The sequence below is a fragment of the Ambystoma mexicanum genome, chromosome 1p, assembly GCF_040938575.1.
Source record: "Ambystoma mexicanum isolate Mex_15411 chromosome 1p, UKY_AmexF1_1, whole genome shotgun sequence".
NCBI classification, from domain to species: domain Eukaryota; kingdom Metazoa; phylum Chordata; class Amphibia; order Caudata; family Ambystomatidae; genus Ambystoma; species Ambystoma mexicanum.
Genome location: NC_090921.1, coordinates 957,864,377 through 957,875,121, shown reverse-complemented (window position 1 = coordinate 957,875,121; position 10,745 = coordinate 957,864,377). Strand labels below are relative to the sequence as shown.

Here is a 10,745-nt window from a genome sequence, read left to right as displayed (position 1 = left end):
TACCAGTATCTTCATGAGGCATTCATGTTCTACATCCCTTTATTGCCTACCACCTGAGCAACCAAAGTACCCAAAAATTCAACTATTGTCCGAATACTCACCCACTAGGCCCCAGATATCGTGTCAACCACTCATGTTGTGCCAGCATTAATTTCCTAAATTGCTAATATTCCCAGATACACCCTTTCCCCCCTTTTTTAATTCTTTTTACCTTCTTTCTTTGCCATCATTAATTGCCAACACCTTTAGAAAACGTTTAGATTCAATTTGCAACACTTTGTCAGAGACCTGCAGTAGTGATATTACATGCCACGGCTATTCCTCCGCATGTTCCTTGCAAACATTATTTGCCAACAGAAACCCACGCACTGCCTTCCTTTATTACCAGCTCCTTTAGCAACTGTGGCAGCCATCAATTTGCTCAGCAACCAGTCTAAAGGCTACACTAACCATTTGAGCCACTTTTACCAGCACAACCAAGAGGCACTTGTCTTCACCTTCTGACTATCAGCACCCTTAGCTACCATGTTAAATAAATGTATCTATTTTACCATAGGCGATAAATTGCTGCCTTTCTGTTTTCGTGCTTCGGATAGAAAGACGCCTTGGTACCCAAAGCTCCTCTGTGTCTAACCCTCTCAGAATCAGCAAAGGACTTGGGTTGCCATGGGCAACATGACGGCCTATCCCAGCCGCATGTGCGCCGCATAGAGACACTACTCTCCTACGCGTGCGCATTGGATAAAACAAACAGCTCAGGAAACTTTGGAATCCCGAACCACGAGGTTGCTAAGGACGCTGCATACGCCATTCAAAGACGTACAACACCGAACGACTGACTGGCCCCCTTCAATTCAGGTAGGCAGACCTCATGGCACTACTAACCACCGGACCCCATAAGTTTGGCTCTGCATTCCATGCTGTCTCATTTACATGACGAATCACTATGAGAGCATAACACAGCTATTTTTCATGTGTTTATATTGTGGCACATAGCTGCATTTTAGAAAGAGCCCTCCACTAATTTAGTTCATTTACTTGTTCCCCCTATAGGGAGACCTTGTCTTGGCTCAAGAAGAAGGACATTCCACCAACCAATCAAAACGTGTGCGAATGCCACACTTCGTGTGCTAGAGTAGTCCCCTTTAAGAATTTTTGATTCATCTCTTGACGTAGACTGATGGTTAGGTCGCCCTACTGCCTGCCATTTTTTGACCTTATAGAAGTCTCGAGAACAGAGTGTGATTTAGCACTTTCTAGAACAAACAAAGCTCTTAATTTCAATGTTCTGTATGTCATCTTTTGTTAAAAAACAGCTATGTGTATTAAGCACCCGTACACCAATCTGTTGTTTGTATTTATATGTTGATGTACTATTATATGCACTGTTCATGAGTAATTAATCTACCATGACAAAAGAGAGAAAGAGTTGATTAGAAAATACAAAAAATATTCTTTCAAAAAATGTGTTCAAAAGAAAAAATACGATTCACTAGCCAAATAATAAATGTTGTGTGAGCTCAAAAAAAAAAAAAAAATTATTCCCACCACTTCATCTTGCCATCCATCGTTAGTGTGCACTCGTTCATACACTAATATCTGTGGTCTTTCCCAGCATCCAGGCTCTCCTCCTATCTCCTTTACTTTTGTCAATGGACATGGTAATTCCTTCAGTGTGATAGTCTTTGTCTCTCCTTTCTCTGGTCCGTCAGTTACGTACTGCAATCCTTCATTTAGCTGCCAGTAATTGTTCATCATGTCTAATGTATTTATGTAATTATCTTCATATGGGAAGGTCCCTTTGGACATCCACCTCAATGTTACTGTCTTCCCTTGGAATCTTCCTTGCGTTTGCACCATCGCAAGATTCATCAGGCACTGTGCACTTGCTGCAGGTATTTCAGTTGCTGTGAACATTCTAGAAGCACTCATTGTGTAGAGGATTAAAGAGCAGACATAACAGCTTTCCCGTGGTTTTGTTACCTACTTTGGTCATATGCTTATAGCACATGTTGTTGGATACTCGTGCCGTGTCAGTGAGATACATGTCAACTCCCTTCATGTCTGTGTCAACACTGCGCTTATCCCTCCTTACCTTATCAGCAGTGTCTTCTCTTCCACCTGACCTTTTCTCCTGCTTGGGTTGGGGAAATGTTAGTAGAGGGTACATTGATAGTGCTAATAGCCACATGCAATTGCCAAAATACAATTCCCATTAAGCCACTGGGAATTAATAAACACACCATGATAATAATGTTATTTATTCTTTCTTTCATATCCACTTACGCTGCTTGATCCTTGCAGCCTGGTGATAAAGTCTCCCGCCTGAAATTCGCGAAGGCATTAGCATATTAGTATTGTTCAGTACCCTCAAGCTCCATGAACAAAATAGTCGCTGATAGCAAAGGCAAATGCCTCCTCCTAGACCTTCCTTACTGAGGGGTCTCTCAATGTGGCCAACACTGGGGATTCACCCTTTTGAAGTTGCGGGTATGTTTGGGCCAAATATTCTACAAAGACAAGATAGTATACAGCAGGGGATCAGGCTCTGAATCGTCTGGGTCTCCTTATATAGTGCACAAACTGGTAAGAAAACGTTTCAGGGTGATGAATGGGAGGTAACATCAGGACAACACCCTATACAATTCTTACAACATTCGCATTAACCTACTTGTGCGAAAGGAAAAATAAGAAACAGTGTTTCAATCATCAATGTGTGCAATGTTTCAGGGGTCACTTCTGTTGCTTGGGATCGTTGGACCATAGGGTGGCTTTGTCTCCCTAACTCGGTGAGGTCTGCATGCACTTGTAGTTCATCAAGATCCTGAACATTGACCCTGTCAGTCACAGAAACTCTGTTGCCAGGTGAAGCCACTGCTTTGTAAGGCTTGAAGTCCTGAAGAGGATTCCAACCAGATTTTCCGAGTCTCTCTCTTTGTCCGCTACGGCTTCAACCACATGAGGGCTGGTGAACCGAGGCGCATTCCAGCGCTGAATGACATTTTTTAGGAGGACAATGTTCCCCACATTCACTAAATGTTTTGTTCACTGTTTGTTGTTGTGTCATCACATCATCACAGTCAATCTCTTTGTTGTCTTCAGGCCCTCCCTCGATCCGCTGTATCTGGCGAGATATAAAAGAAGCGCTTGAAACCAGAGAAGTAATATACTCAAACATTTCCTATCCTAACACATCTGCACTGTTCTCACAATCTTTCAATGCCCTTGTGGGAGGAGCCAGGGGAAGATGCATGTGCCGTCCGGTCACCATCTCGTGGGATGTTAAATGGTGGTCAGACCCTGGCTCATTGTGTAATTCAAACAAGGCCAATGGCAAACATGAAGCAGTTTTTCTTGGTGCTCTGCTGAGTTTTGGCTATGCACTCCTTTAGGAGTCCATTCAGGCATTCACACACCCCATGTTCTTGCAAGTGGTACTCACAGGCGAATTTTTGCTTGATGCCTAGCAAGGATGTGATGTGCTGAAACAGTTCATTGGCGAAGTGAGGGCCGTTGTCGGACTGCTTGTCCTCACACATGACCCATCTTGGGAAAAATTCCCTGACCAGAAATGTAACTGCCCTCAGGGCGTCAGCATGTGAACAGGGCCCAGCCTCTATCCACCTTGAGAATGGGCAGACAACCACTATCATGTAGCATTATCCTTGACAAACTTGGATCATATCCACGTAGTACACGTGGAGATGCAGAAATGGGCCCAAACGTCTTGGTATGGCTCCTCTCAAAACTCTCAAAGTATGTCCTGCTGTAAACCTTTGGCAGGTCAAGCAATTGCTAATGAAATCAGCAATATGTTCATTCAAATTTGGCCAAAACCACGTTTCTCCAATATGTGTAGCAATGACCTCCTTCCCTGTGTGTGTTGGATAATACAATTGTGCTAATGCCGTCTTCAGCAATGCCAGTGGCATGACCACATTCCCTCAGTTGTTCTGTCACCATAGGGCATCTGTTGGAGACATGGAGCATCCTCTCTTTATCCATAACTCCTTTTCCTCCTGGGGTGCAGCTCCCTGCAAATCCATAATCTGTGTCTCTGGTAGTGTATTGTAACCTTCCCTCATCACCATGTTCCTCACCCCTCCATGGGCCTTTGGTCTCTCCTCCAGTTCCCATATTTTCCAAAATATGCTCTGCATTTTGCCTCATGATCTGCTGCTTCATTCCCTCTTGAGTTAGGGTCTTCCCCTTTTGTGTGGGCCTGACACTTCACCAGTGCCACCTGTTTTGGATATGCAATTACTTCAATCAATTTGCCTAATAGTTGTGCATGCTGCACTGGTGTCCCATCTGCTCTCCTGAACCCCCTTCTGAGCCATCGCGCCAGTCCTGAATGTACTGTTGATGTCACGTATGCTGAGTCAGAATAAATAGTCACATACTTCTCTAGGCTGTGTTGCAGTGCTAATATGAGAGCCACTAGTTGTACTGCCTGTGCTGAATAATGGGATGGTAGCCATGCGCTCACAACCACCTCATTTGTCCCATCCTCTTTCAGTCTTACCACTGCAGTCCCATTACATCTGACTCCATCTTTTTGATCAATTGTCAGTGAACCATCAATGTACAACACGTCTCCCCACTGAAGTTCGTCCTCCTCCACCTTGCGTGTCTCACTGAACATCTCTATTTTCTTTGAGCAGTCATGTGCATAGTCTCCTGCCTTGAGAACATCTACCAAAAATAGTGCTGGGTTTACAATCTTACTATCTTCAGTCCTACATTAGATAGTATCACTTCATACCTTGAGGCTCTCTATGTAGTCAGTGTGCTCTTTGGCTTATGCAGTATTGCAAAGAGGGTGTGCTCAACGTAAAGAGTGGTGGTGCACCCCATTGTCACTGCTGATGACCTTTCCACTGTGAAGGCTGCAGCTGCCAATGATTGTTTGCATGGATAATGTCCTCTAATCACTGGGTCGAGTTTTGCACTGTAATAAGCAATTGGCTTATGGCCCATGCTTGTCTTCTGAGTCAGATCCACCTTCATCACTACACCGTCAGTGTGTGAAAACAAGAATAACTCCTTTTTGTAGTCTGGGTTCCCTAACACTGGAGCTGTACTTATAGCTTCCTTCAGTTCCTCAAAGGCCTCTGTTGTGTCTGTGGTCCATGTCTGTGTCTTTTTTCCCTTCTGTGTCTCTTTCAGAGCACTCAGTATTGGCCTTGTGTATGTGCTGTAGTCAAAGACCCATGCTCTCCAATACTGTTGCATTTCCCTCACTGTCATGGGCTGTGTTGTGATGCGTATTGTCTCTGCTCTCTTTGGGGCAATGTGTTAGCCGTCCTTAGAGATCATCTGTCCGATGTAGAGCACCTCATTCTGACAATACTGTAATTTGGCCTTTTCCACCTTGTACCCTTTGTCAGCTAACACTGTCAACATGTGCACTGAGTCCTCTCTGCACTGGTCTTCTGTCTCGCTGTCATGGGCGCTAGCATAGCTAGCACTTCCAAGTCACCTTCATATTCAATTCATGGCAAGAGGGGAAAACAGATAGGAGCACTGTGGGTGAGAGCATGGCAAGCAAGGATAGGGTTAATATCCATTTCATCCACTGGTACTTCCTACTCTCATAGAATAACATAAGACTTCCTGTTTCCACTAGTATGGATCCTTTTTGTGCCAACCTGGAACTAAGTTGAACACTCTAGTCTTCAGGCGTGGCTTGCTATAAAAGCCACGCCCAATGAGCAACCCATGCTTCGTGTGCTTTCTGTAGTTTTGAGCACACGCTTAACTGGTTCCTGAAACTTCTACAGCTTTCTTCAGCCCTTGTGACCGGCAAATCAGTCTTCTTCACTGCAATCACCTCTCCTGAAAAGAGAAGAACAGAGACCTAAACTGACAAGCGGTTTTCTACTCACATTTTTTCAGCGCCCCTCCAGAGTTTTCATTACTCCTTTTCTACTTGCGGACCGACAAGTCACTCTCGCTCATCTTCTCTGCAAGCTCATCCGGATTTTACGTCCCCGTGTGACTCCGGCAACCTGCAAAGAGGAAAAACAAAGGAAAAGCAGGTTAGGACTTAAAGACACTTTGTTGGCAAAGACCTTCATAGACAATATGTACCTGGACTCTTTCACACGCGCTAGCCCAGTGAAGCAACTGGGATTTCAAGGACATATAGCACTTACCTTATTCCGAAAAGGACTCCTTATGTGCACATTTACTATTCCCGCAGTACGAAGGTTCCAGAGAGGTAACTGGCCTTGGGACACTCTTTGGGAGCTCCAGAACTCCACTATCCAAAACAAACGGTGGAGTTTACATCGCCGAACCAGCACAGCAACCAGCATAACCAGCACCAAGTCAGCGCAACAGCCTGCTGGTCCCGCACTGTAGCACCCCTGCAGAGGCAGGACGGAGAGCCCACCATCCCAAACTAAGAGGTGAGCCCCCAGACACTATATTGCAGCGCACAGAGGGCAGAGGGGGTTCCCTGGGTTTGGGTAGCACGACTCACTAACCCGTCATTCTCCTTCCAGGATAAACTCCCAGTATTCCAGGTGAGAAGAGGGCAGGGCCAAGGTCGGCAAACTCCATCGCTCCTGCGGAGATTCAGGTGAGCGTGACACTCGCTGCAAATCAAAATGTTGTCTACATATTGCAAAACTGTGCTTTCCGTCTGTATGTTGCTTAGATCCATCTGGATCACTAAGTTAAAGAGGGATGGTGACTTGCAGTACCCTTGTGGCAAACAAGTATGTTTCCAAGTCTGGTTTTGGTACATAAAGCTGGTCAGATCTTGTGAGTCCGGGTGTAGTGGCACTGAAAATAATGCGTTCTTTAAAACAATGACAGTGAAACAGGTGGCTTCCGCTGGAATGCCACACAAAATTGTCGCTGGGTTTGCTGCTACTGGATACTCTGCTTCTACAATGTGGTTAAGAGGTCTTAAATCCTGTATAAAATGCCATGACCCCCTGTTGACCTTGTGCATGGGGTACACTGCCATGTTGCATGGAGATTATAATGGTACCATAATGCCTCTCTCAATGAGGGTGTTGATTGACTCTTAAATGCCCTCATCTGCTTCCTTGGTTAGGGGATACTGTTTTACTCTTGGCAATATTGCTCCTTCTTTCAGTTTAATCATCACTCCTCCTATGCTCTTTATGCACCCTACGTCATAAGGACTTGCAGTCCATAAGCTGTCCGGTACCCTGGCCATGTCCTCCTCCCAAAATGAGGGCGGCGACTCCAGCGCCATCACCATTCTCTGTGGCACCTCTCGGTAATGAATCTGTAACCAAAATGTTACACGCATTTCGAACACCATCTCCAATTTCAGTCTCTCTTCTCCAAATAATTCATCATCTGTCACTGTTGTCAGCCTGCACCCTTCTGCAACTGCAATCATTGCTTGCCATGCCCTCCCAGTGTCATCCATTGCATGCACTGCAATCCAATCCTCTCTTGCCAATACCACCTCTATGTCTATGGACACTATTGTTCCTTCTGGCTCATCCAATGGTGTCTCTCGCCTGAACAAATGCTCATTTGGTACTCGCCACACTTTCCCTGTGATGCCTGGCATCCATGCAATGTTGATGTCCATCCCATATTGAAAGATCTCTGGGTCCACTGGCACCCCCCCTCTGTACTGTGTGTCCGCAATATGCCTGGACGATCTGTTTTACATTCAACATGTGTATGCCTGGTTTTGAGCACACTATGCCTTTGTCTGTGAATGAGATAGTCATGTTTAGTCTGCTCATGATGTCTTGTCCGAATATTTTGACAGGTGTCTGTCGAGAGTAAAGCAAAGGTAATGATAAGTAGGGATCTCCTATAGATAGTCAGATGTTATCAGTAAAAGGAACAACTTCTCGAGCCCCAGGGAATCCTTGAGTGTTCATGGCATCGCCTGACAACGCAAATGTCCCTTCCCCGATGCATGACCTAGTCGCCCCAGTGTCAACAAGAAAGGAAAATGTTTTGTCACCTATCGCCACCCCATTCGAGGTTCCCCCGTAGGGTTGGGTGTGATCGACAGGATGGGACACATCAAGTCCGTCTGTGGGCTGTCCTATTGGGGGTATATAGATAATTTGTTTCCTGTAAAGGGGATGTTCCCCACCATGGTTACTCCTCCCAGTCGTCAAACTGGTACTGTCGCCACTGTGTCCATGTGTTCTGATGTGTCATCATCCTTTATTTGTGCGAGCTGTTGTGTGTTCCCCCTGATCTGTCGTGCTTATAAATACTGTTGTAGTGGTGCTGCCATTTGTGGTACCTGCATCTGTACCTGTGAATGTGCTGGTGCTTGTGTTTGTGCTTGTGGCATCTGCTGATATGTGCCTTGCATCTGCCCTTGTTGCTGTTGACCCTGTGCGTAATAATCTTCTTGTACCCCTTTATAATGGGGCTGCCCCTGCTCTCCCCAATTCTGTTGTGTCCCTCTAAATCGACATGCTCTCAAAATGTGTCCTAGCTGCCCGCAGGTCCAGCACTGTGGTGGTTCCCTCCCTTGTCCTCAGAGACCCCCCGAGAAAAAGTCTGCTGTTTTTTTTGCATCTGCTACCCGTATCCCCAAAACCTCCTGGAAATCCCCCTTGGTTGTGATGCATCTGTGGCTGAAGCTATGCCCACTTTGGAATTCTCCCCTACTTCAAAATCCCTGCTGTGGCCAGCCCCGCCCCATGTACTCTCCTCCCATCGGTGGTGCAAACGGTTGTGGTTCTCTCAAAAAATCGTAACGCCTACACACGCTAAAGGACGCACCATAGATTGGATCTCTGACCACAATTGCAACATAGCAATCACAGCCAACACCAGCCTCCCGTGGACAGATCATAATCTCATTCTCTTCGATATCCCCAGCACCAAGAGCAGTAGAGTGCCCACCAAAGCTACGGCTACCCTAGCTAGAAGTTCCAAAAAACTCACAGCAGCCAACATCAGCGCACTACTTAACGTGCCCTGTCTAAAGCCCCTTTTCCCATCAGACCCTAATATACTCGCGGAAATATTCAAAGATTCCATCACAAGGGCAGTGAACACTGTCGCCCCCCTAGAAAGCAAAAAAGAGAAAAAATCCTTCCACTCCAACTCGTGGTTCTCAGAGGATCTCCAATCAATGCGCACAGACAAACGCCAAGCGCTCAAAAATTGGCAACGCAATCCCTGCGACAACACAAAAGATATATTCAAATCCATAGCCAAAAAATACAAAGAGGCCATCTTCCTAGCTAAATCCGAAGCATACAACCAACGCATCACTGCAGCAAACTCTCAAACTAAAGAGCTATTCTGCATCTTTAAAGAACTAACCATACCTCCCACATGCCCAGACGAGATCGTCAAGGATGAGGCTTGGTGTACAGGCATACAAACAGCCATGCTAGAAAAAATAAACCTCCTCCAAAAAAGATATCACACCATTACAACTCCTTACCCAAGCAAAGCTCACTCACACCCATGAAACCTAATGTCAAAGCCAACAACATACCCAAGTTCACCTTCACCGAAATCTCCAATACTGAGGTCATCAACATCCTTAAACATCTCAAACCATCACTATGTAAGGGTGACGTATGCCCCCCAAAAATTATCAAAGAATGTGCGGAGCAGCTCGCACCCATCCTCACCGCATTCATCAACGCATCATTTAGGTCAGGAATAGTCCCAGACACCCTCAAAGAGGCCTGGGTGCGCCCCCTCCTAAAAAAACCTACACTTGACCCCACGAACCCCAACAACTATCGACCCATAACCACAGTCCCATTCCTTCTAAAATTACTTGACAAGGCCGCCCATATACAGATCCAACACTACCTGGAATCGAACGCAATCTTAGGTAAAAGGCAATCTGGATTCCGTAAAGGACATGGAACTGAAACCGCCCTTCTAGATTTAAAAAACGAAATCACCAACATTCTCGACATAGGCAAGCCCGCTCTCCTCCTCCTCCTCGACCTATCAGCAGCATTTGACCTGGTAGATCACAGCACACTGACCAACCATCTAACACATGCATCACACTTCTCTAAAGACGCTGCCTCATGGGTAACCTCATTCCTACAAAACAGAGCTATGAAAGTCTTCTCCAACACAGCTCATGCAGCGCCTTCCATCATCCACTGCGGGGTCCCACAAGGCTCGTGCATGACCCCAATGCTATACAATCTCTTCACCAAGCCCCTATTCGACAAGCTAGACGCTATGGGGATCACCTACACAAATTACGCTGACGACACGCAGATACTCTTGCCCATGACGGGTAACTATCATCAAGACTCCACCGCCCTTCAACTAATCTACTCCACCATACAAGCCTGGATGGCCACCAACGGCCTCTGCTTGAACAGGGACAAAACTGAAATCCTCATCTTAGGACAGAAGCCCACTCTTGCCAACCTCAACCCACTATACACTAACTTTAACATAGACAACTGCATTATCCCAGTCCTATCATCAGTCAAAACATTAGGAGTCCACATAGATGCCACCCTATCTATGGATAAACAAGTAAGCGCAATAGTCTCAGCCTCGGCATTAAGTACCAAACTCATCAACGCAATAAAACCGTTCTTAACTAAAGATAACTGCCTGCCCATAGCAAGAGCCACCATTGGAGCCAAGCTGGATTACTGAAACGCGCTCCTAGCCGGCACATCCAAGAACAACATATCAAAGCTCCAAACCACCCAAAATAATGCTCTCAGAGCAGCGCTCAGCATACCAAAAAGAGAGCACATCACTCTAGCTAGGAAAGCGGT

At 45.9% G+C, this 10,745-nt stretch overlaps 1 long non-coding RNA gene across 1 annotated transcript in view; it reads left to right on the top strand.

Moving 5' to 3' along the window:
* The first annotated feature begins 774 nt into the window (after nt 1-774).
* The window catches only part of LOC138582313 (uncharacterized), a 50,801-nt gene continuing 40,830 nt past the window's right edge, over nt 775-10,745 (top strand). The window contains exon 1 of the long non-coding RNA XR_011305003.1: nt 775-858. This is a non-coding gene — a long non-coding RNA (uncharacterized lncRNA). The remainder of the gene's footprint in view (nt 859-10,745) is intronic.